The 25,768-nt window shown below is 37.0% G+C and overlaps 1 protein-coding gene across 4 annotated transcripts in view; it reads left to right on the top strand.

The window, feature by feature from the left end:
• zbtb20 (zinc finger and BTB domain containing 20) overlaps positions 1–25,768 on the top strand; it is a 60,611-nt gene that overhangs the window by 18,199 nt on the left and 16,644 nt on the right. For 3 of the 4 annotated variants that reach the window (XM_084115747.1, XM_084115749.1, XM_084115750.1), the window contains exon 2: positions 25,530–25,711. The gene's annotated coding sequence lies outside the window, so the exon portion shown is untranslated. Of the gene's footprint in view, positions 1–893; positions 1,144–25,529; positions 25,712–25,768 lie in introns of those variants that run through there. The other variant, XM_084115748.1, reaches the window with a different exon arrangement.

Genomic DNA, 25,768 nt, shown 5'->3' with positions numbered 1-25,768 from the left:
TATATAAGAAGGACCTATTGAATCAATAGTACAATATTGTTTACCGAAAAATGGGAACATTATGCAGAACATCAGTACAATTGAGATCATTTCATATAGCGCATGAAAAAAACTAATGAAAAAAAAGAGAAACGAAACAAATGAGCTTGCACGTTTGTAAATTTTCAATATAATATATTTGCACACGTAATTCTCTATATGCAGAGTTTAGTGGGAGCCTCATTTGAAAAGAAGCACTGAATCACAGCAAACATAGTAAAAACATCAACAGAGCAAGTTATGTGATCTACTGCATGTTCGCTGTGTGCTCTAGTGTTTATATAGTAATGATTTTTGAAATAAAGCAAAATAACTGTATTATTGATACAAAACCTGCACTGGTTGGACCTTCAGAGACTCCCTATGGTGGTAATCACATGGATCCATGACATGTCTATATGCTGCTTATAAGTATTTATGGCATTTGATTGAATGCCAGTACCTAGTAAGCCAATTAGCAGTAGTTTGCACAAAAGCAGGAGAAATGTTCTTTTTAATAAGCTGTGACTCAGAAGTGCCATTTACCTTTTGCAATATTCAGAAACAAAAATGTCAATGAACAAAACCACAAATTAAAAACACAATTTTTGGACTTAAAAAAACCCATCCATATTGTGTTTCACCAAAAGAAGAGTAAAAATTAGAAGCATCTAAAGTCTGCATAATGACAACTACGTCTATATTATAATACAGAGGAGTATGACTTTGACAACAAAACAAGACAAAGAGCTTCAGATAAAGCAGGAACATGCGTAACTTTACGATTAGATGGCAACAGGCCATAAGCACACAATTTAAGCTTCTCTCCGGAAGACTTTCTTGGCACTTTGCCTAAAAGAGCGTGAGGTCGTTTCAGGTCAGGCCTGGTGTGTTGTTGTAAAGGAATCGCAGAGCATTCGACTCTCTGTATTTCACTTCCTTGTTTTTCACGTGCCGGAATCACATTTGAGAAATCAGACACTGAGAAGACGGCAAAGCGGTGGAAGGTTGAAGAGTATGTCAAAAAACAATTGTAGGTTTTCATGTAAATCAGCAAACAGATTTTGTGCATCTGAAATGCACAAGGAGTCGCCGAGCACGCTCACTGGGGATCAGTCTGAACAGGTCAGGATGTTTAACATGGGTTGTTGTTGTTTTTTCGCACGTCTGGTTACAGCATTATTTGTGTGCTTTAGAAACGAATGATATTCTTGTTTTAAAGGTCTAATCATGTAGGAATTCTGCTTCTCACGTTTTGCATTTGAATGGTTTAAATACTTTCAGCTTGGTGTAAAAGCAAAAGACTTTCTCCTCAAACAATCACAGACTGTTTAAAAAAAAAAAAAAATTGCTCCATTAATGTGCATCCTGTACTCAATTTGTTGCGCGTTAAAAGGGTTCCAATAGCAGTTGCTCTACATTTAGTGAAGCCACCTATTCAACTCAAAATGAACGCTAGCTAAATAAATAAATGATGAATGCCGCCAAGAGGACGGCACATATCTTGTCATCTCATTCGGCGACTGGTAACAGTCCGTTGTTTTAGCTTGCTGAGGAATGTTTGTATTGCACAAAATCATGAACAAAAAAGAAAAGAAAAAAAGAAAGAAAAGACAAAAGTGATATTTTATTCATTAGAACTGTCTGTCTTTGTGTATTCTCATGCAGTCTGGTCTGCATTTATATGCTAACATAATTTACTCCTCTAACCTAAGGCAGAGTTTACCATCACCACGACAGACCTCAACAGAGTGTGTGTGCAGCCAGTGTTTCTAATATCTCATGATGAATGTGTGTGTGTGTGTGTGTTGATTTCAGATTTACTAAGAAACATGAGGAGCCATTTCAAAATGTAGAGACCTAAAGGATATAAATCTTTTTTTTAATGTAAATGTCACCTCTTCGTAAAAGCAAATGTAATACATGAACAAAACAGTATTTCTTAATGTATGTAGTTACTGTTTTTCCACAAACGGCAACAGCATTTCACTTTTTACAACTGATGCGCTGTGTAGGTGTTTTTAATGCAAACCTGCCTGTAGGGTTCACACAACTGGAGCAATGGTAATTAAATCCTGAGATTGATTGATCATTTAGTTATTCTTTTATCAAGGATGTTTTCATAGCATATTATTGTCTATTTTAAATGGCAAGCAAATCGAGTTTTTCAGGGTAAAAATGTTACCTTTACAACATCTTGACACCGGGGGCAGTACCTGATTTATCCCTAAAAGGTGCATATTAATACCAAGCGGCAACATTCTAATCTGAAAAATGAAGCCTACCCGGAAGTGCGAAAAACTGCAATACATCGAAAATCCGCTAGAGGGAGGTCCCAAAAGGGAGCAAATGTCCATAGACCCCATGTTAAAATGTCCGTTTTCACAGCACAAATTCATGTTTTTACAGGTTGGTCCCATGGACTTTTATTGTATTTTTCGATAGCTTCCGAGTGCCTGACAACTGTGAGGGGGGTGAATTTTTTTCTAACTCGTTAGTTTAGATTATATTTAGATATAAAATGTATGACAAATAAGGGCGTGGTTAACTTTGATTGATAGCTTGATTGACAGCTTAGGCTGCGCCAAGGAGAATGACAACATAAGAAGCGCCATTTTTTAACACAGTTGAAATATAATACTACTGTTTCTGTATCATGAAATGTAGTTTTAAGAGTTTTTCAGGCGAGAATGTAGTTGTTTAAAGCTCAAATCTGTGGTTTATTTAAAGATTTATGAAAATTTTATCCAGTTGTGAGATCCAGCGATGACCGGGCGCTCGGCACTCATGTACCCCGCCTGGAACAGCCTTTCCTCGGCTAGTCGTTCTGACATTTGCCGCTGACTCTGGCGTCTCTGTAGTGGTTAAACATGAGATATAATTCGTCTTGTGTATATCTAACGGGCGATTTTTGGTCTTGTAAATCTATAATTTGTTCCCTGGCCAATCGTTTTGGCTGTGGGGAAGTTTCATAACTTTATAAGCTATTTAACTTTACCGTTGTATGGTTAGACTAGAGCGCTGACTTTGTATGTTTGACTGAATTGTTTGCTTTATTTGTATAGCTTCTTGTACCTTTTACTTATACTTTTATAATGGCTAATATTGATAAAACTGAAATTTAACAAAAAGAGACTGGGTTGAGTTTTGTCATTTAAAATTTTAATACAACGAAGATGATCTGTAATGTTGTTTACTGCAAAATCTGTTGTTTAGTACAAATGCACATATTGCCTCTGGACCATATTAAAATGTTTAATATTTTTATATTATATTTAAAACGAAAAGAGGCAGGTTTGTGTTTTATATTTAGTTTTTTTATAAATAGGCAAACGTTATGTGCAGTGAATATAATCAATACGCGTTGCCTGAAACACATTTGAGTGGCTATAATGTTTAAGATTTCTTTAAATGAAAACGAAAAGAACACATATTTCGTTGCCTAAAATATACACAGAGATAACCGGAGTAGCAGAGCGAGCTGAGTGACGCGCGCTTCGTCAGAAGGTGGGCGGGGTTAGGATTTCCAAAGATTTTCCAAGATGGCGCCGCCCATACCCCCCATAAACGGCTTCAAAACCGTTCTTCAGAAAGTCTATGGGTGACGTCACAGACGCTTTGTCCATATTTTTTACAGTCTATGATTAATACCTTATCCTGTAATATGTACCTTTAAGGTACTAATATGATCCTTTTAGGGGAAAATGAAGTACAAAGATGTCTCTTTAAGGGCACTGCCTCTGTGAAAAGCTGCTGTACCCATAAAGGTCCCGTTTTTGCACGTTTGTGTGTAATGTTGACTAGATTAACAGCATGGATGCTTAGGGAAGGATGGAGAATGAATTGGAAAGCTGGTTGAAAATCTGCTATGTGATTACACTTACAGGTGCTTGCATTAACCCTGTAAAAAATAGTGTTTGACCTTAATACTGATAATTAAAGATCAGATTGAATGATGGCCAATATAATGCCCTTATATAGACTCCAAAAGAGTTTCAGATGTCTGACAGCACCAGTGAAAGTGCTTCTGCTTTTTTTCCTAATATTTTCATTACAAATTATATTGTAAAAAAAATGTAAAATGAACATGAATTTCACAATTTCTCAGTGTTTGGTATGTCCTCCTTGCGCTTTAATGGCAGCATGCACTCAAGCAATCGTGTAAAATAATTACGGGCCAGATTTACTAACAGGGCAAATGAGCGTGAGAGCGCAATATCAAACAAGCGGCGATGGGAGTGGAAAGTCCTGCGCGTGATCTACTAATGACGCAAGTTAAAGAACACAGACGCAGCCGGATCATTTCTATAATGACCAGCGCAATCTACCGAGAGCAGTGCGAATTAGCGCCTGGTTTAAGACATGCTTTTTTGGGGTAAATAATGGTACGAATACCAGTAAATTGACTCGTGCAAACATTAGTGAATCGTGTTGCGTGACTCATTTAAATACTCTCCTCCCGTACATTTTACATCTGAAAGGGAAACTCCTATAAATGCATATGCAATAAATCCAGCCACAAAATTAACCCTGTCCACGCCTTTTCAGTGCTGATTTTTCACTGCGTGTCTTTAGTAAATCCTGACAGTAGTTTTTAATGCCAAAAGAGAGTTTGCGCTTGAGCGAGCTTTTAGTAAATCTGGCCCTAAATGTCATCATGTTTCTTAGGTTTTTTCCCACAATCCCATTACTGTTTATTTTTTAGGTTGACATAAGATTATCGTTTTGGTCCAGCAGAGATCTGAACCCCACTGTATGTTGTACAATTCAATGACAGCAATTAAGAACTAATAGCTACATTTGCATAAACACTTATTTTTTTATAGTATTTACTCACAATAAGCAAACCTATTGGATTGAGACTATAGGTCAAGCACAGGTCGATGCAATTATCAAAAAATCGTCTGATTGATCGATCTAATAATATAATTAGCATGTTGTAATGCTGCGTTTAGTAGATTTCCTTTACAGAGAAAAAACATTTTGGGGAATATCGATGTTGTAGGTTGCAGTGTTTATGTTTGCAGTAAGGACGTTTTTATGATTTTGAACTTGGCCAAAACCTACAAGCAAAGGAAAAAGTATATCACACAGAGTCTCAGTGATTCATTGGATGTGAATTATTCTTGCCCATAAATCTAGACAAGATAGACACTGCCAGTTTCAATATCTTGCCCCGTTCCTTTCTTGCTTCCGTTCCTTTCAAAGTTATTTTTTGTGGTTTTCAAACATACTTCCACTGTGAGTAATATGGTACTCTGACACTTGTGATGCAGACTATTAACACCTATAAACAAACAGCAGACACCAAAAAGCACTTAGTATTTGAAAAGGAAAGCAGGTCAGTGTATACCATTCGGCATCATTAATATATTTATGTTGGTTTAATGTACGAATATAGTTCGGTACCGTTATAAATAAATTCTCAGCACCACCTCTCACTCTTATTGTTTCTGCTGTGTGCCATTAAAGACCAGGCTCAGAGGCAAAGGACAATGTGTGAATGCCGAGCATTGTAAGTCGCATTTGCATATTTGAGATTTATATTATTCAGATGCTTGACATCCTTTCCCAGAAACCCCCCTCCCTCCTTCTCTCTGCCCGACACCCCACCCTCACCTTTTTCTTGCCTTGCCTCTCTCTTTGTTTCCCCCCCTCTCCCCCCATCCCTGATAAAAATGATTTCCAGTCACCACACTGCATGCTTTATGAGATGGCCGCCTCATTAAAAAGCGTCTCTGATTAACCTGAATTTCGGCTTCTTTCTTACTTTTTTCTCCCTGCCTGTCCGTCATCTGCGTTATTATTCTTTTCTTTGGTCTCAGTCACCCTGTGCTCTTTGTCGCGGCAGCAGGGCACAGCCGTCTGAGCGTCTTCCAGACAAACTGACCTCTAGGGACGTATTGACAGTTTGTGTTTCTGAGTGACAGAGAGCCAGCGGAGTGACAATGACAGAACACACGGAAAACGCTTCCTGTAGTCTCTCAGCAGTTTCTTTTTTGCAATAAATCTCCGAGAAGATTCCCTTCTAAGATTAGAGATTTTTTGGGAGAGGGAAAACAAGGGCTGTGAAAGGGGGGGGGGGGGGGGGGGGGGGGGGGGGGGGTGCTTATGGTGGAGTTTTTTTCTGGAAAAAGGGGGTGGGGAGGGATCTAATTAATTTTGAAGGATCATCGGCCCCTTTCGTCCGAGGCAGGGCGGGAGACGGAGGGGTGAGCGAGTGGGTGGAGCGAGTCTGAGCGAGAGAATAAGTGAGACAGGAGAAGGCGGGGGGACAGACAGACCCCTGGACTGATTAGGATTCTGGGCAGGTAGCAGGCGGCTGCTGTGCACCCACTGTGGGCCAGGCGAGAAGGAGGGGAATGGCTGCCCACCCGCCCGTGTGTGTGTGTGTGTGTGTGTGGGATCTCTGGGAGCAATTCTTGACGTTCAGGGTTCCTTGCACTTTTGTTACCTAATTTCACCTCAGATCACTCCAAAGGATTGTAATATTTCTGACAATGTTTACCAGAGAAACTACTAAACTAATCTCAGATCACAACTATGTCCCGAAGTTATAGAAATGATGTAATTGCATAGTGCATTGCATACTCTCAGACAAAAAGGGTTCAGTGAGGTTCTGTATAGAACACAAGGGTCCTTGACTCAATTTTATAGAACACTTTGCCAAAAAGGTTCTATATAAGGAGAAATGTCTAAATCAGTGCATAATTCGGTCATGTTTAATGGGTCATTTCAAATTTCCTAGCGATAAAATGTTTTCGAGCTGTTTCATTAATAAAATGTAACTCTTTCCCCACAAGCATTTTTTAAAAAGTATTTTTTAAAATAATTTTCACAAAATGTTCATGGCCCCCAGAATATTTTGTTGTATGAATATCTGAACATGCAATATATCAAAAGAAAGAACAGACCCTCTGCTTTTAAACTACAACAACAACACAAAAACAACGTTTTATTCTTGCTTAATGCATTCTTTTTTATTAACACCTGAATGTGGGTACGTTTCTTAAAAAAAGCAACATTTTGAGCATAAAGCTGACAAAATTGCGTTTTTGTCAAAGACTATGTGCGGATCGGATTCAGAACGATGATCAAAACACAGATGGAGTGGATCGAGTCTAAGGTCCTGTACCTCGTCCTGGGGTGAAATTTCATTTGGTAACATCAGGTAGTTTTGATTTATATGCTGTTTAATTTTGATGATTTTGACGCATTTTTTTACACATGCATCTGCTTACATATGATATCGCTTGTTTCTGCTTCTTTTCGCCTGTAACTGTTCTTTTTTAAGAGCCATTCAGCCTGTAAAAGTGGCGCAAGTAAAAGTCCCATTCATTTAAAAAATGCAAAGAGTGTCATTTGTTTTTAAAAATACTTTCTTAAATAGACTCTTAATATACAGAGACAAACACTGTGGCTCTGTGATGCTTTTAAAACATTGTTTCGTCTGACTCTTCCTACCAGCCTGGTGTAGCATCATAGCATGTGGCATGAGTTTAATGCGGTTTGACTGACCAGGAGTTGTTCAGGAAACCTGTATGAAAACTGTCATTATTTTTGAAAGTTGTTATGCTAAGCTAGTGGCACATGTAATGTAACAATATCATCTAACCATTTAAGACAGAACTACATTGAGCTCTGAGGTTAAGAAATTATATATGCCTCTGTTGAATGCCCAAGCGTTACTTCCATTTTATGCAAGTTATGTGTGTTAAAAAAACATCAGTGAAAGCAAATGAGACAATTGAGTCAGTCAAACTACTCTATTGTTTTGTATATATCTAAATATTTTGCTATACCCTTGTAAAAAAAAGAACTACACTTTAGCAGCACACTTTTAAAAAGAGTACTTTTTATGGAAGTGATATTTTAAAAGGATATATTTAAGTGCGAACTGAATGTAATGTTTTCAGACACTCAGACACTGCATGTTAATTGTAATTAAATGAAAATGTATTATAGTTTAAATTAGCATTAAATGCAATTAGCTTTTTTGACCCCACTTATAGTATGAATAAAGTACATCAAAATTCTTCTATTGTTTTTGAAATATGGTTAAAGTGTACTTCCGAATGTACTGACAAGCATGTGATTTCTCTTGAAACTTGTATGTTATGTATTTAAATATATTTGTAATTACACATTTGTAATGATGAAGTTGCTATTTAGTACATTTTAAACTTAAATTTAAAAGTAAAATTGAATAACACATTGCAATCAAGTACATGTACTCATCAAAATAAGTGTAATTCTGTAAAGCACGACAAAAAAAAGTAAAACAATGATTTAAAGGCACAAGCTTTTTAAAGATTTTTGCATTAAAATATCCAAAAACCACCAGCACAGTGTTAAATATTTTGTTCAATTGTGTGCTTACATTATCCCAAATGTTTCCTACAATGTTTAAATCCAGAGAAATTCGCAGTTATAACCATTGTAATGGGCCGTGTCACAGCGTCACCTGTAGATGAGCAACTGTTTGGATTCCTTTATCAACAGAAAACGAATCATTGATATATAGCTCAACACGGTTAGTCTTATTGTTTGAATCTCATGTGTTCTTGATTCACTGCGAGTAACATGAATGCCTCAGAGGCAACATTATTTTGTTAAGTGGCTAACATGGCATAATCAGAAAGAGCTTTATTTGTAGTAACAGTAATACAGCATTTTCTCCACTACAATATACAAGTTAGTCATCTCATTTTTTCTTTTAGACTAGTCATAGCTTCAGATACATAAAAATGTAGACTGGTATAATTTGAATCTGAAAAGTAAGAGTGATTACCTCTTGGCAAACTGCTAGTGGGTCAGACCATAGACTGTAAAAAAGATGAATGACGTTCATGCATTCTCTTCCATTGTAGAAAAGTGAAGCCGCTGTCATGACAGATCAGGTCCTCCCCAAACTGTCCTTTAAGGATTATCCTGAGTATATACAAATGATATTAATTTAAAATACACATAGCTTACCATATAATGCGTATGAAAACACATTAGTGCGTAATAAATCAATTGAATGGAATTTCTTACATTTGATTAACTATTAATTCATTAATAATAGCCTATTAAGTGACTAATTGAACATCATTAATTTGTTTTATTTATATATTAAATATTTGGACATTTAACACTTAATTTAACACATAATTACATTAAGGGCCCTATCTTACACCCGGCGCAATGCAGCGCCAAGCACGACGCAAGTGTTTTTTTGCTAGTTTCAGCCTGACGCAGTTATCATTTTCACGTCCTGCGCCACGTTGTTTAAATAGCAAATGCATTTGCGCCTATTTGTGCGCCCATGGGCGTGCTGGTCTGAAAACGAGGTGTGTGTTCTGGTGCATTGTTGGCGCGTTGCTATTTTGAGGCAACTGAAATAAACTGAGCCATTGACCAACTGAAACCTGGTCTAAAGTCAATGGTGCAGTATTTTTGTTATTTAAAGAGCGAGTTAATAATGTGCGCCTATAGGCCGGTCCACAACGCGGATACACTCTTTATTACACACACAGGGACACGCAGCAGCACACAAACATGCCAAATATTAAAAATAAAAGGATTACAATGGAAAAGATTATTATTGTGTACATAAAGATATGGTGGAATCCGGCTTGTCCCGTAGATGGTCTGCTTGCGTGCTTTAACCTCGTGCACGAGCAGATCCGTTTGCGCTCTGGAGACGCTTTCAGTCTTTCCACTATAATCCTCTATGGCGCGAGCGCAACTGGCATTTAAAGGGAATGGGAGATGAGACTCTGATTGGTTTAATGCATGTAAATCCCCAAACACACCTATTACTCATTATGAGAATCGGGACAACCCTTTTAGACCAAGCGCGGCGCACCAACCATTTTACCCGTCGTTAAACTAGCAAAAGTGGATTTGGACACGCCCTAAGTGAACTTGCGCCGTGCGCTTTAGACCATGCGCTTAGATCGTTAAAATAGTTCCCTAAAGATGATTGAGTATATATGTAGGGTATAGATGCAAATTTGTGAATAAACTAAGCTATCAGGCTGATCGCTTTTCTGTATGCTATGCTAGTATATAAGCTAACTAATACAGACATAAATGGTCGTTACAATGTAGTTGAAACGGCATTTACCATAACATGATTTTGGAGGAATTGTAATCAGGCGCTAAAGAGAGTACATATTAAAAGCAATTTGAACAAATGTGATCGCTTGGGGTCCTAAAGGAGACCCGATTTCGGGGGGGGGTCCCAATTTGTCACTACACCTCCAATGTCCCAATATGCCTCTGACATCTTGCACTGATTTGGGACCTGAATCTCCACAGCAGTGAACTCGGGACCCGAGTCTGCGCAATAGTGAGTGTGAAGTGGAGCCACGGTAACACTCCTGCAGAATTGGTTAGTACAGTTCACTGCTGAACATCTCATTATGTCGTTGTGAAATAAACAGTTATGGAAATGTAGATGTTAAAGTTAAAGCTCCAGAAAAAAGTCTGTTGGAGCCTCAGTAACATCTTTGCTCAGAGAAGCTGTCAATCATGATGTCAAACACCCATTTTTATAGCATCAGATAACTAACTAAGATCAAACTTCTTTAAAAAACGAACACTTAAACTTACATCAGCGTGATAAAAACTACCTAAAATGACAGGTAGCCATCTTTGACCAAACCATCTTTGGGAATTTGGAGTGTAATTTGATTGTTTAGTTTGTCTCACGTCCCATTCGATTACATGGACCTATAGACCTATACTGGGACCAGCCTGGGGACGATCGAAACGCTTTGGCCTCACTTTTCAGGACGTGGCACACTGACACATGTCTGTTATCAGTTACAAAATGTTTATCATAAACTAGCGCTAAGACCAAGAATCTGCCCTACCTACATTTATGATCAGGAGCCGCTACTCGTTTTAGATGTAATTTAATAATTAATTACAGCTGTAAAATGTGTAAATACATTCAGGAATTTTTTTTAAATATATGTACAATGTGAAAACATGTACATAATAAGTGAATTGTATGTATCAAATGATTCATTTAAATGTTAGTACATAGTAGTTAAAGACACTTTATATAAAGTGGGACAAAATTTAATCTTGATACAATCTGCACTTGTGTACTTAAGTGTGTTAGGAAACGTAGTCGTGAAAGTGTACTCTCTACTTACACTTAAGTGGCCTTTTATTTAATTTATATTATATTACCTGCAAGGCTGCAAGTAGTTTTTTTAATATATTTTTAAGATTTGAAGTGCACTAGAAGTGCACATTCAGTGCAATTAAGCACACTTCTTTTTCACAAGGGTAAACTTACAAAAATATTAATAATAATGTTGTATTTTTTATACTCAATGACTATAAATGACTAATTTTATATTGCAATTTTGTTTTTTAATCGATTATGTCCTTCACAATCCTTCATGAGATAAGTAGTTAATTCCCCAATAAAATAAAGTATGCAGTCTTGTCTTTTGTTCTGATTTTCATGTAATGTTGTGATTCATTTCAGAGCCGGTTGGTTTGGTTCAAGGCTTAGAACACTTTTCTGAAGAAATTTTTTGAAATAGAAAATACTTGCAAAATCAAGGCCATCAAAAAAGTGGGTTGCCACTTAGTATGTAATGTTATGCTTGACGAAATATATGAAATATTCGAGAGGCTAATGGAGTGTTTTGTGAAGCTTTCATGTCTGTTACATCTAATGTGCTCCTAAAAAGCTTTTGAAAGATCTTCATACTATGTGCCCTAATGAGCTCCTTTTATTACAGTCTCTCTGCACACATGTGTTTGCGTGTTTATCAGGAAACGTTTACCTCCTCTGCCCGTATCAATATGCATGAAGTATTCATTGTTGTCTGTACTGTTTGTCATGCTGCATGGTATAGACAAAGCACCTTCTCTTTTTGTTTATACCGAGAACATGGCTTTGATCATGGCCTCTGTTCTCTGCCATTTATATTCATATGCATATATTCTGGCAGCGTGGATGGTGATCAAAAGGATGTGCACACAATATATGCAGTACAGTATGCATCGTGGACTACATTAGCGTTAATTCATCACCATCTGAGGCCTTGTTACCATGCTGTTGTTAATTAATGAGTATTCTGATGGTGATATGATATGGATAACAACATTACAGCTACAGTGTCTATAAAATAACACATGGCAAAGCATGACTATGAAACTTTGGTGTGTAAATGGTATCATGCATCATATATAGCATGAACATGAATGATTGTGCGGCTTATTAAGGAGACGAGAGGTACTTGTTTAAAGTGATTGGTTTTGTGAAAAAGAAGTGCATTTAATTGTATTGTATTGAAGTCTTAAAAGTATTTTGTTTTAAAAATGGACTTGCATATAATATATTAATCAAATAAAATGCCACTTAATGGTAGTGCTTCACTATGCATACTTCTGTCATTTGTCCATGCCTGTTTATGTCATATCCTTAAAGGTGCTCTAAGCGATGCCGGGAGTCGTAACTTCTTGTTGACATTCGAATTGTTGTCAAACAAAACGGAGGTTAGCTAGACCCTCCCTCCCACAAATTGTCGCCCTACTGTGAATTTGCTTGATCAGATTTACAATAGAGATTGATCGCTAGCTGCTAGAAACATAACGTTATATGTTGTATTCACCAAAGTTAACGCTGACTGCATAGTTCTAGCTAATTACATCCTTGTGTTGGTTTGGCGAACATGAACGTCAGTTTAGAAAGAAAAACGCATTTACCTGTTCTGCAAAAACAGAGCAACTGAATGTCGGATTGGAAGCCCTTCTGTCGGCGGAGTTCTCGCCACCTTTAAAAGGTTTTTCCGATGTAAATTCGCTATTTCGCGAGTTCCTATCCTTGTCCCTCTTCTTTGCAATTTGTTAATCGGAACGTCGTCTCTGTGGTCGTGTTTCGGCCATAATTCAAACTTCCCTCTTCATGCTTCTCTCTCCTCCACACGCTCCACACCCACTTCATGTGCACGCGCACTAACCCCCCCAAACCCCACCCTCAAATACTTCTTGTCGGTGATTGGCTGGAGCACTGTTTGTTGTGTTTCATGTTGCGGGTGAGCCCAGTTTGTTTTTGTTGCCGTTTGTGGAGCCTGTGGTGTCTACAGAGACCGCGTTTTTTTACAGTGTGTTCAGGGGACAGGCAGCTAGCGGATAGTGAGGAGATGTTTGCTGTATGTGACAAAAAATGTTTTGGCCTAAAAAACGCGTGGCATCGCTTAGAGCACCTTTAAATAAAGGAAAGAGTGCAGTGGAAGGAAGTAGCATGAAGCCACAAAAATTGAACCTGAAACTTGGAGTTTGCAAGCAAAAAATGGAAAGTGACAATATCTGTAATAAAGCACGAATCAACATAGTTTGCATAGCATATGCTGTATATTGACTGTAGGATCACAAAACAATGTTTATGTTGGTACCAATGCCAGTCTCTAAACCAGTCTATTTCCCTAAATATAGCCTAGGCTTTATAATAGAGTTTTTTATTGTTTTATTTATTATCTGATATAAGAAATCGTTATGTCTAATCTCAGCGTTGCCAAACTTTTGTAACGCTATTTTAAAACAATTGTTTAAAACAAGTCAAAAGAACAGCGGCATGTAAGCCACTTACCTGCTCAAAATACATTTTTCAGATATTTGCCTTTCTTTTATTATTGGAGGAGTTTTGATGATGTTAGTGAGATTTGCACTGATGAGGCAAGCAAACATTTTAAGTTATGTTTTTTAAAATCTTGTGTCATGCTTTAAAGAAGTACACTTAGCACATGCAAAGTACATGATTATAATTTTAACTGTAGTGTGTTATTCAGTACTATTTTAAAGATAATAATTATTTTAAAAATGTACTTTATAATTTCAAATGTATCACAATAAATGTATTTAAATACATGACAGAAGTTTCATTAGAAATTACATTAAAGTATATAGTTTACCATAAATGCTTGCCATTACAACTGAAGTAATAATGAAATGAAATATAAAGATGTACTTAAGTCCTACTGGGGGTAAAATCGGTAAAAAGTTATAGCTAATTGTATTTAATATAAATGCAAACTATAATATTTTAAATTTAATTGCAATTAACACGCAATCAAGTGTCTGAAACCATTACATTCAGTTCACACTTTAGTATATTCCTTTCGAGTATATTATTTCTGTAATAAACACGTAAGTCCTCGTTTTAAAAGTATGCTAAAGTCTAGTTCTTGGGGAATCCCATAGACTTAAAAAAGAGGGATCTGAGCCCTATTAATCCAGAATATCATATAGACTTTTAGGTGGGCTCCTTTGGCAGCAAGCAAATACCTGAAAACGCACTAGCAACCCGATAGCTACGTGCTAAAAACTATTCTGCACAAGCAAATAACACTTTAATTTTTCTTCAGAAAATGTAGAAATATAATCTGACAAGTGAGCTATTTTTAGACTCAAGGTGCGTCCCAATTTGCGCACTTATGCACTATTCTATGCCGTTTTTTTTTTTTTTTTAAATCAGGGCTATTCAATAGGATTCAAATCCGGCCCGCCAATCATCTCCATCCGGCCCGCCGGCACCACCCTCCCCCCTCCTCTTTTCCTGGCGGTGCGGCTGATTTAGTTTGATACTCGCTCCGATTGATCTGAGAAACGTTTTACGTGCGAATATTTCAGCAGTTGTTATATGTGTCCCGTATTGCTGTCGACTGAATACCAATCATTCGTGAATTAATCATTCTTTTGGTTCGATTCTTTCTAAACGCGCTTGCATAACGGTCTAAATCTATTCGGATTCATTCGGACCGCTCCGTCACTGAATCATCTGAAGCAGTTTCTCTGTCAGTACAGTAACAACAAGTCGCGCTGTTTTCAGTTGTTTCAGTTGTTTCAACACGGTCCAACACAGAGTTGCGTTTACTCCCAGTCCCGGACACTATTATTAAACAGCATTGCGACAACCAGTGGGAAGCGTTTCAATTCGACAGAAACCTCTCTGTTACAAACCACATATCACTTGATGATTTAACTAGAATTAAATCGGATGAAACAGCTTCAACATTCCCAACAAGACTGATGAGGAAAACAGGAGAAATGTTGTGTCATGAACGACATTAGAAGACTTTAAATCCCCTAATCACCCTTACAAACATTTACCATGAATGTACTGTAGTACTTTACCATGGGTTGGGCAGAAATGTGCAATATTTATACTGAATACTATGTTATAGTGATTTATATTGCATTAGATTTATTAGGTGGGTAGAGGAATATATAATTATGAAATTATGTCAGTTTCTTGGTAAAGGTGTGTATAGTTTTTAACCTGTGTTTAGGCATTTTTTATACAGTGGGAGTGAGTAGCCTGTGGTTATCAAGTCTCACTGTCAGAACATGCTTTCATTTGAGCATAGCAAATAAAATAATTATTATTTCTCACCAATAGCTGTGAGTTTGTGTAATTAATTTATTTGTTCCAAGGAAAACCGTTGTACACAGCTGTAAATTATCTGTATCAATATATATGGTTTTATATATCTGCATACTGTTGGGTACCACATTTCCAAATAAATACCATACTTTTTTAGGTTTATGCTTTAACTTATTTATTGAAACTGTTATGTTTCAATGAATAAGCTAAACCCCCAAACCAACCCACCGGCTCACCTCAACTTTTTCGATTTGATAATCCGGCCCTCGGATGAAGCCAGTTGAATAGCCCTGGTTTAAATAGTATAGTGTGTTGACACAAAAAATTCCAAAAAGTGTGGAATGTTGGAAGCTTCATGCACTAATTTGTTCATCCATGACGCTGAAGGATTGCACTAAGCAGGTGTGGCATAACGACTGATCAGAGAGAGATCCCAACCGGAAACCACCAGCCGGCTTCACGTTAATATCAGGTTGATCTACAATGCCTATTAAAATTAGTGTCTATCAAATTAGTGTCTTTTAAAATCAGCATCTGCCTGGAATGATGGTGGATGGATTGGGGTCACTGTCATTAGTACTTGATATTTTGTCAAACAAGCTGCTGGACAGATCATCCATTTAAAGCAGCCTGTTTATATTCATATTTATTAACTCATATTTTACAGTGAACATTAAGTGGCGATCCAATATCAAAAACAATATAAAAATTGCTAATTGTAAAAAAATAAAATAAAATGTTGTTAAAAATCAAGCACTGCAATGCATTGATATTATCATAAACTGCTCTGGCCGACAGTTTGTAAAAAAATAATAATAATAATAATTTGACAGACAATATTTGACTTCTAAATATCTAAATTTGTATGGTTTCATGATCTCAGTAGGCAACAATATGTTGTTATGGTATGTACATATTTATTTATGCTTCAAGTGAACTCATATTTAAGGAATATTCTGGGTTTATTACAAGTCCAGTCGACAAATGTTTATTTCCACAAAAATCAATTTTGAGTGATGACTCATGGAATGACCGGAAAAATGAATAGAACAACTTTACAGCATTATAATTAATGTAATGCTTTTATTAAACTATTAGCTTCACATTTCTGCGAAGAAAAAAAATGGCCTCGTTCACTTTATTCTTAAGTGCCTCATCATAATCTTGAAAAATGTTTGTGTGTGTGTGTGTGTGCTGTACTTGATATGTATTGAGCCTTCAATACTCTTTAATGTAGTCATTTTACCTGCATGGTGGTTTACACAGTGACCCCGTGTTGGGATCTGCCTAACATCTCTAGCTTCTGCCAGGTAGCTGATCAATTTGCATCAAAATTTGCGACACAGATCTGAACGGATACACAGCCTCGCGACAACAAACGTTTTTGCCTTCCTTTTAAAAGTCTGCTTATTTTGCTATCTTGACTGCTCAGTTCTAAGATTACTTGGATTGTAATATTATTGGTGTTGTCGTATAGCATTGTGTTTGTTTCCTGCTGCTGTGACCCTAGCGAAATAAACCGTCAACACATTTTTGAGTCGTGACCAACCACTTCCACAGAGCACCCGCAAACAATAAAATTACTCATCTGCTGATTTATATGCATTGAGACGTTTGGTAAGTTTAGCATTAGGACATTTTGTAAGTTGTAACTTGTATTAAATGTCTAGTCATAACAGGTCATAGCCATCCGTTGCGCAAATATTTTGCCAATTCGGGTGGGAAAGATACACCATGTTCACTCATAGCATAGCAAACCAAATAATGGATGACCCATTAACCCTTCTTTTTTATTTAAAGGTACACTATGTAAGTTTTGTGGAAGAACATTGTAGCCGGAGTTACTTCTGTCTGTTTGAATGTAACACACATCTAACAACAGTATTCCTTTAATGTCTCTTGATTTCTAGTGGTGTATTGAGCTTGAGTGTGATGATGTATCATGGCATGAATGGTTAATGCAAGTCGTATGTGGCCTATATTATAGACTTCTGGAGTTTATGGGCATTTTGTAATGTAATCTTACACAATGCCTGTGCCATTGCTGCAATATGGGGTGGATTATTTTTGTGGCTGTATAATGCAAGGGCACAAACTCCAGTCAAACCCATGCCAAGCATAGGCTGGTATTCACAGGTGTAACGTATCAGAAATAATAACCTTGTTAATCAGAGCACAAGGGAGTGAGTGACTGATACTGTATCTCTGAGAAAGTAAAAAATGAAAAAAAGAAAGTTAATCAGAGCACAAGGGAGTGAGTGACTGATACTGTATCTCTGAGAAAGTAAAAAATGCACAGTAATGAGATAAATCTGTGAATTTCGGAAATGCAAAGTAATAAGACTCATAAACATCAAGGTCGGTGGAGCTTTGATCCGTTTAAGACTTTTTAGTGATCATTTTTCTTTAGTCCAGTGTATGAATATATTTGCATGTTACATAGAGATCTAATATAATACAATTGTGACCCTGGACCACAAAACCAGTCACATGGGTAATTTTTTTGAAACTGAGATTTATAATAATAAATAAGCTTTCCATTGATGTATGGTTTGTTAGGATAGGACAATATTTGGTTGAGATACATTTGAAAATCTGGAATCTGAGGGTTCAAAAAAATCTAAACATTGAGAAAATCTCCTTTAAAGTTGTCCTTTTATGTTCGCTATTGTGCTGCATTCACTCACAAAAATAAATGTTTTATATATTTACGGTAGGAAATTTACAAAATATCTTCATGGAACAAGATCTTTACTTAATATCCTAATGATTTTTGGTATAAAAGAAAAATCGATAATTTTGACCCATACAATGTATTGTTGGCTATTGCCGCAAATATACCTGTGCGACGTGTGACTGGTTTTGAGGTCCAGGCTCACAACTTGTGTTGATTTCTGAGTGATTTTGCTGTAGTGTGATTCTGTCATTGTAATTTTAGCATGCAGACAGTCTAGTTCAGTGGGATTCAAATGGCGGACTGCGTTTCCGGTTCCATCCGGACCACGGGACGTAATTGCACCATTTCACCGTTTCTACAGTTTAAAGTGAGCAGCGTGTCAAAACACCGGATCGGCTCACACCACAGGTGTTCAGGGTCATTTACCGTAATGATCTTCGCCGTTACATCCTCTAATATTTTTATCTATAGAGCCAAACGCGCTTCATTCAAGCCCTTTCCGCTCAGTGCGTTGCTTCTCTCTCGGTAAAGACGTAAAGCGGCAGCAGACGACGCTGTTATTTTTACAGTAGCAGAAACGGTGAGCAACAAAATAGAAACTTCTGCTAAACGAGAATGCAGCAAATACAAGGATTTGTATCTGTCATATAGATGACTCCGGCCATTTAACCAAACCAGGTTTGTGATTTTTTTTCTTTTATTACGGCTCCCCCGATGGAAACGTATAACTGTTCCAAAAAAGTATTGTCCGGACCTCCGCTGGGAAGGAGATATAGTGACCGGATCTCTTGGAACTTTAATTGAATACCCCTTGTCTAGTTTGTCTTAAGAGAGGTTCATATGGCAGCGATTCCCCGAGACAGTGACCAGACATCATTTATTTTCAGTGACAGCTGGTGATTTCTGGTGATGCGAGCAGCTGAAGTTGAGCAGAGCAATGCTTTAATGCAGGACAGTAGAATAAAACAGAATGCAGTGATGCATATGAATAGTTTTTTGTTTGTTTTTTTACTTACTATCACAGCAATGCAAGAGTGCACACTGACAAATTTCAGTGTCTCATGAGTGTGATAATGTCAGCTATAGAGAATGCAACACATACCTGCATCACATTATGAATTGCCGTCTGACACATTTCAAAAGTGCAACAAAACACAAATGTGAGCTTGGTTATGTAAGAGTTTGCGTGCATGTGCTTGCTTTAAGTATGGGCCTTAATATAAGATGCGTTTGAAATTGTTGTATGCGGCACAGCTTGTCACTTAACTATGTGCATGTTTAATTCAACGACTGATGTCCAGTTATCATGGGGAGAAAAATGATTTTGTATTTTAAAAACATCCTACAAAAAAAAAGAAAAGAAAAATGTGTAAAAAAGTGACTAATATATCTTCTGGTTCATTTGTCACACTGAAAAAGGAAGGTTAAGTGAAGTGCACTGAATTGTGGGATGCAGTATTAAATTAGCGTGCTCTTTTGTTTTAGCACAATATACATAATGACAAGTACAGCATTTAAGACAAGCGTATCCCATTGATTTATAAATAGATTAAAAACAAACTAGTTTTACAGGTTTTAAATGCTTCGGAATTCTAGTGAAGAAAATAAAAAAACCATTGTCTGAGATTTCTCAGCATTGGTGCAGAGAGTAATTGATCTTAATCACATTTCTTCACTCTGTCTTACATTCAAACAAGTAGCCTATAGGATAAATTCTGCTTATCTGTAATGTGATTAGCGAGCGAGTTTGGCGAGTAAGGGGGAGGTTTGGCACCTGGCATGTGTTGACGGTTACTGGTTACTCTCCACACAGCTAGCAGGCAAATATGGTGTGGTATGGCAAAGAGAACAACTTGTACATTCCAGCTTGAATGGTTATCACAGAACAAGGCTTATGACAATGTATCGCCTTTCATCTTGAACCTTTTTTTTCAACATCGACATTTTGCATTTTTGCTCATATATATTTACACACATAGACACATATACACACAGTAAACATATACACATATATATATATATATATATATATATATATATATATATATACACACACACACTTATACACACAGTATACATATATATATATTTATATATGAAACTGACCAAACAAAAAGAGAGAATGTTTTTTCGTATGGGCGCATGAAAAATTTAAGAGATTTTGAGAATTCAAAGACTGCATTGTTTGTTGAAAGGTTATCTGTGAAATTCAGTGTTGATTTTTTTTTTTTAATTGCATGCATCTGTGCTGTCTGCTTGAGGCGCGCAAATAAAATGGAAAATATGCATGGGTAAATAAAACTAGTATTTGAAGAAACAAACATCAGCCTTTTCAACAAATATCAACAAGGACAATGTGAAATATTAAAAGAAAACAGAGATGTGTAATTATACTTAAAATGACTGTACACAGACTGTCATGTCTGATTTCTCCCTGGCAAGAAATTCAGCTTGTAACGTGTTGGAAATTGTTTTTTTCATGAGCTGTTTGTCAAAGTTCGATTATAAGCTATCCGTCAGAATAACATGAAGTTTGATTAAAGCAGTAAGCAGATCCACTTAAACTGTAATAACATCTAAATTAATAATGTGATACAATGCAGTTATTGTGTACATGTTTTTAAATTGTGCTTATTGAAAAATACCTGCATGTAATTCCATCTCTAATTCCATCTAATGTTGACCCACCTTGAGCCCAAAGTATAGTTTCCACTCGAATATTGAATATATATTGGACACAAGTAGGACCCAAAGCCACATGTTCCCTATGGTTAAATGTTCATGAAAAGTATGAAATGTAATTATTTACTCATTCCTAACCCATATGCTATCATTGTTTTGTGGAATACGGCAAGAGACTTTTTGAAGACTCTTCCATACCACGACAGAGACAAACACAAAATAAGTGTTGTAAAAGTTGTCCATATGACTTGGTGCTAAATGAAAAATCTTCTGAACCATATGGTTTTTGTGAGAAAAACTGCTGTTTCAAACAGTCATTATATGGAAAAGAGCTGCACGTGGGTTCTTAAAAATGTCTCCTTTTGGGTTCCATAAAAAACTACAAATGCTGTGAATATGCACACACAGTATGCACGCTTTCTAAATGTGTTCTTGCATTTAAAAACCCCATGAAATCAAAATCAAGGTCTAGCTTTGAGCCATCAATCATATGCTAGTGCACTCCAAAAACTTTTACGCATTTTAAATGTACAGGACTAATCTTGTTCGCAGGGGCATAGACAATCAAATGCACCCCCCCTCCCCCCATAATACCACCTGTAACTGACTAGCAATAGCCAGTAGCAAATTAACTTCTTTGACTGTTTAAATAAAGCACAATGCTATGACGTGAGATGCAAAAAAAAAACCTGCTAGACATGACAGCAGTGACTAAAGCCATCTGTACGTTACCACAGACCTTAGCTGCGATCAGAAACAAACACTCACGTACTGCTTGCTGCAGTATGAACTGTTTTTTCTTTCTTTTTTAAAAAGTTTTAGTGATATTAACTACAATGTCATAGTATGCCACACTGCTTGTCATACGATATCATTATATGTGTAATGCCATATATGTTTAATTTAGCGATTTGGCATTTTGTGTAAAACTATCCAATAAGCAAAAAAAAGTTTTTATTATTTTAATAAAAGTGTGCTCTTTAATTGACGTGCATATGGCACATCAATTAAAAAATAGCAATGCAAGGTGCAGGTGTGTAATGCAAGAATGTAGGCTGTTTATGGTTGCCAAGCAACCCAGCAACTTGCTGCATTAATATAACATTTGATTGATGTGTGGTGTGGTCACAGGTGTGCGAATATTACAACGGCTTTCGAGTGTGGCTCATCCAGAGTCGGCTCTATCTATTTAATCACATGTTCAACCCTGGCATCTATAAGATGCTTGTGCTTTCAATGATAAAATGATTGTCTTTCGTCATCCCGGTGAATGCTGAGGATATTACAGAAAGATTAAACAGAAAAGGAGAGAGAGTTTGTGTGGATAGTCTGCTGTTTTGACGCGGTGGATGCTGGATTCATTGGCAGGGCCAGAACATGGGCATGACACACAGGTCTAGAGTCTCAGGCTCACCACTTCACTGCATGATGAGGAATGAGAGAGGGAAAGGGAAAGAGTTAGGGGAAGGTAAACGGTCATCACATCTTTTAGTTACATGTGAAATGCTGCGATCTGACAGTGTCACACTGTGCCTGTCCTCTTCCTCGTTTTGAACGTACCTTTCCAAATAAATAGAAATGTATATTAAGCTCTTCTCGTGGAAGAGCAAGGCCTGTAAAGTCTATGCTTGATACTTTGGAATCATCCATTTTTGTGTCACCATCCAAAACAAGAACTTGAAGTCGGCACGAAACACAAGTTGCGATCGTCTTTTCTTCCCTATTATGACGGATATCTGAGTGAAACAGCTTCTCGAAAAAGAAAAAATGTAGAGCGGGACTTGGTTTTGTTCATGGGGAATTGTTTGGATGGTTGTGGTTTGCTATTGGTGGATCTCATGTGAGTGACAGGTCGTCCCGCCCTCACGCCAGTAAACATATCATCAGAGAAGAGAAGATGCTTCACTGCAAGAGGGAGGGGGGGGGAGGGGGGATTTCGATTAAATACTGTATTACAAGGGTACATTAATAAAAAATAATAAAAAATCATGTGCACGAATAAGTTATTTATAATAAATGCTACAAATTCCATAAAAAAATTCTAATAAGATTTGGAATATCATTTGGACCACCTGTGATACTTTTATGGTCCTCTTATGACCTTTAAAGCTTCATTCATTGAAGTTGCATGTTAAAACGTGACAAGTACAACTTTTAAAAATTCTCTATTTGTGTGCCAAGGAAGAACTGGTTTGTAACTTTATGAGGTTTAGTAAATATTGACTGAATTGTAATTTTTGGGTGAACCAAGCCTTTAAAATAGAGTGTGGTTTAACGAGATCCCTGATGTAAGCACGTGTTGAGAGAGGAAGCCTGTGCTTGGAATAGAAAACTCACGCTGTCATGATTTCTTTTATTGATGTGCCCTCGACTTCGATAGTCGGGATAGAAGATACAGAGCTGTAAAAAAAAGTGTGTGGTCATCTTGTAAATAAGATCGTTTCAACAGTAGTGTGCTACATTTTGTCAAGACCTTAAATTCAGCGAGTGGCGCTCAGTTCTTCTCAGAAATGAGTAGAGCTTTTTTGCATTTTAATCATTTGTGTGAAAAAAATCTTAATGCTTCAGAGTGCAATCCAACTTTGCATCATGAAAAAGATGTTAAGAAGGCCCCTCCCCCTTTCATTTCTTTTCATATTTATTTATTTATTCTCATCTCAACGCATTTGATGAGTATGCTCTCCTCAATTTTGTCATTTCATTTGAATATCAACATTTATAAGATTTAGTCAGTTGAAACAGTTTTGAGGTTTATTCATCTAATCTCTGAAAGATAGTGATCTGAAACTGTATTATGTTGAATATCAAAGTGTTTTTGTGTGTATTTGTTAATGAGGGATTTGTGGACACATTAATGTGTTTTGGGACACAAGCACCCGAGTGACGGGTTGTTATCAGTGTTATTATTTTTTATTGGAGCCTAATTCGTTGGGTTATTATTCAGTAATTCCAAGAGTTATGCATGTATGTACATTTCAAACATCTTTGATATGCTTTAAAACCTATAGGCTAATCGGGTGAAATCATTGTGTTGCTATTATGGCATATCTTCAATTAAAATATGTGCAATTATATATTCATATGCCTGTATATGTCAGAATAAATTTACCTTTCAGATGAACCTCTTTTTCTGGCATTCTGCATTGTATGGCTTTGGTTATTCAATTATTCATCTAAATTTTCATAACATAAATCAAAATATTTATAAATAATTTATTTCAGCATCTTGCACATGCTAAGCCTATATCAAAATATGTTACAGTTTAAAAATAAATGCATTGTTGTCTTAAGGGGGCATCTGACCCTACTAATTGTGGTTTATATCACTTATGAGATATGTTCCTCCCTGAAGATCAAGTTGTGTTTTGGGATACAGTATTTGTATACAGCTTGCATATTTTGGAAGCATATGTAGCATATGAGTATTCCGTGGAGCTTATAGAGAAAATGTGCATAATTTTCAGTATTTTCAGTGTAAACAAAAATAGTAATGCAAAAATAGTATGGGTAATGTGAATTCATAACATGCCTAGAGAGTGGGCATTAGGTACTTGACTTGCATGATCAGAATTTGAATTTATATGAAATAAAATATGGCTGACTTCTATAGTTCAATTGGGGAAATAAATCAACATATTCACTCTTCTTTTCCTCAGATAGAGAGAGAGAGTGTGTGTGTGTGCGTGTGTGTGTGTGTGTGCGTGTGTGTGTGTGGGTGTGTGTGTGTGTGTGTGTGTGTGCGTGCGTGCGTGCGCGTGCGTGTGTGTGTGTGGAACGAGAATGTGATCGTCTGTGGTGTAGAAAGGATGGGTGTGGCTGGCTAACTGACCATTCTTTCATCTCTCTCTTGCATAATGACACCTGGCCCAGTGAGCGTATGATTTCTCCTTCGGCAGAGTTTGACCCTGTAATTGGTGGTGAAGTGTGTCCGCAAGCCTGTCACAAATGTGTCTGTGTGATAACCCCGAGGGAACTGCTTCCTGCCTTCATAGCCATAGACAGGAAGTTACGGTGTTACAATCTCTTCATACTGTAGGTTCACAAAAGAAAGGAGGATTGGTGTTTTTATGAAGGAGGCATGATGGAAAGATCTATATGTTTTTAAGATCTATATTTGCCTCGTTTTGGGTTTATACCAGCTTTTCTGAGCCACTGATTTTGCTTTAGGGATGCATTCATTCTGATCAAAATAATCAAATTTTGACAAATATCATGATTGGGATTATAAATGCAGTCAGGGCCTGGTGATATATTGAATATGAATACCTTCCTTGTCCTAGTTTTTGTGAGCATGAGAGTGTTAATACAGAGATGCTGTAAAAGTGTCTCTTATTGAAACTTCAATGGAAAAGTTACTAATATAGTTACTTATTTTGCATGAGAAAGTCTGCATTTTCATTATTTAAAGTAAAACGAAGCTTTTAAAAACGCGTCACGCGCGAGGCGCTGCTAAAGATGCGAGCGCAACGGTTATACGCGTCCATCTAGTGTGTTTACATAGAAAAACAATTGAAAAGTAGTGCATTGGAATGGACGGCTCTCAACACTGAACAACGTAACCAGCTCTCGTCCAATCAGTTTCGAGGACCGTAATTAATTGTCAAATATTAACAGTCTTTGATTTTTGGGTGCTTGTTGCTTGCTTGTTAATGTGATGAGAAAACATATAAATGGATATTTATTTCTCCGAAAATGTTGCACAACTTGTCTTTAAAAAAAGGCATGCACTAAATGTTCTCTCTGCTTTATTTGCAGGGCGACATTGATTCTGCATGAGGTTAGATTGTGGCCGGACCGAAATGAAATGAGTGGCTAACGACTGACCTCTTCCGCTGCACCACCACCACCAGCAACCTGTAGCATCTAACCAGTGCCTCTTCACCAGCCTGATACACACACGCACCCACATACACACAATTACAGAACACCATCAGACTGTAAGTTTGCCCAGCTTCCGTTCATTTCTCTCTGGTTGATAAATGCTTAATAATAAC

The sequence above is a fragment of the Abramis brama genome, assembly GCF_963993115.1.
Source record: "Abramis brama genome assembly, chromosome: 5".
NCBI classification, from domain to species: domain Eukaryota; kingdom Metazoa; phylum Chordata; class Actinopteri; order Cypriniformes; family Leuciscidae; genus Abramis; species Abramis brama.
This window is presented reverse-complemented; position numbering and strand designations above follow the sequence as displayed.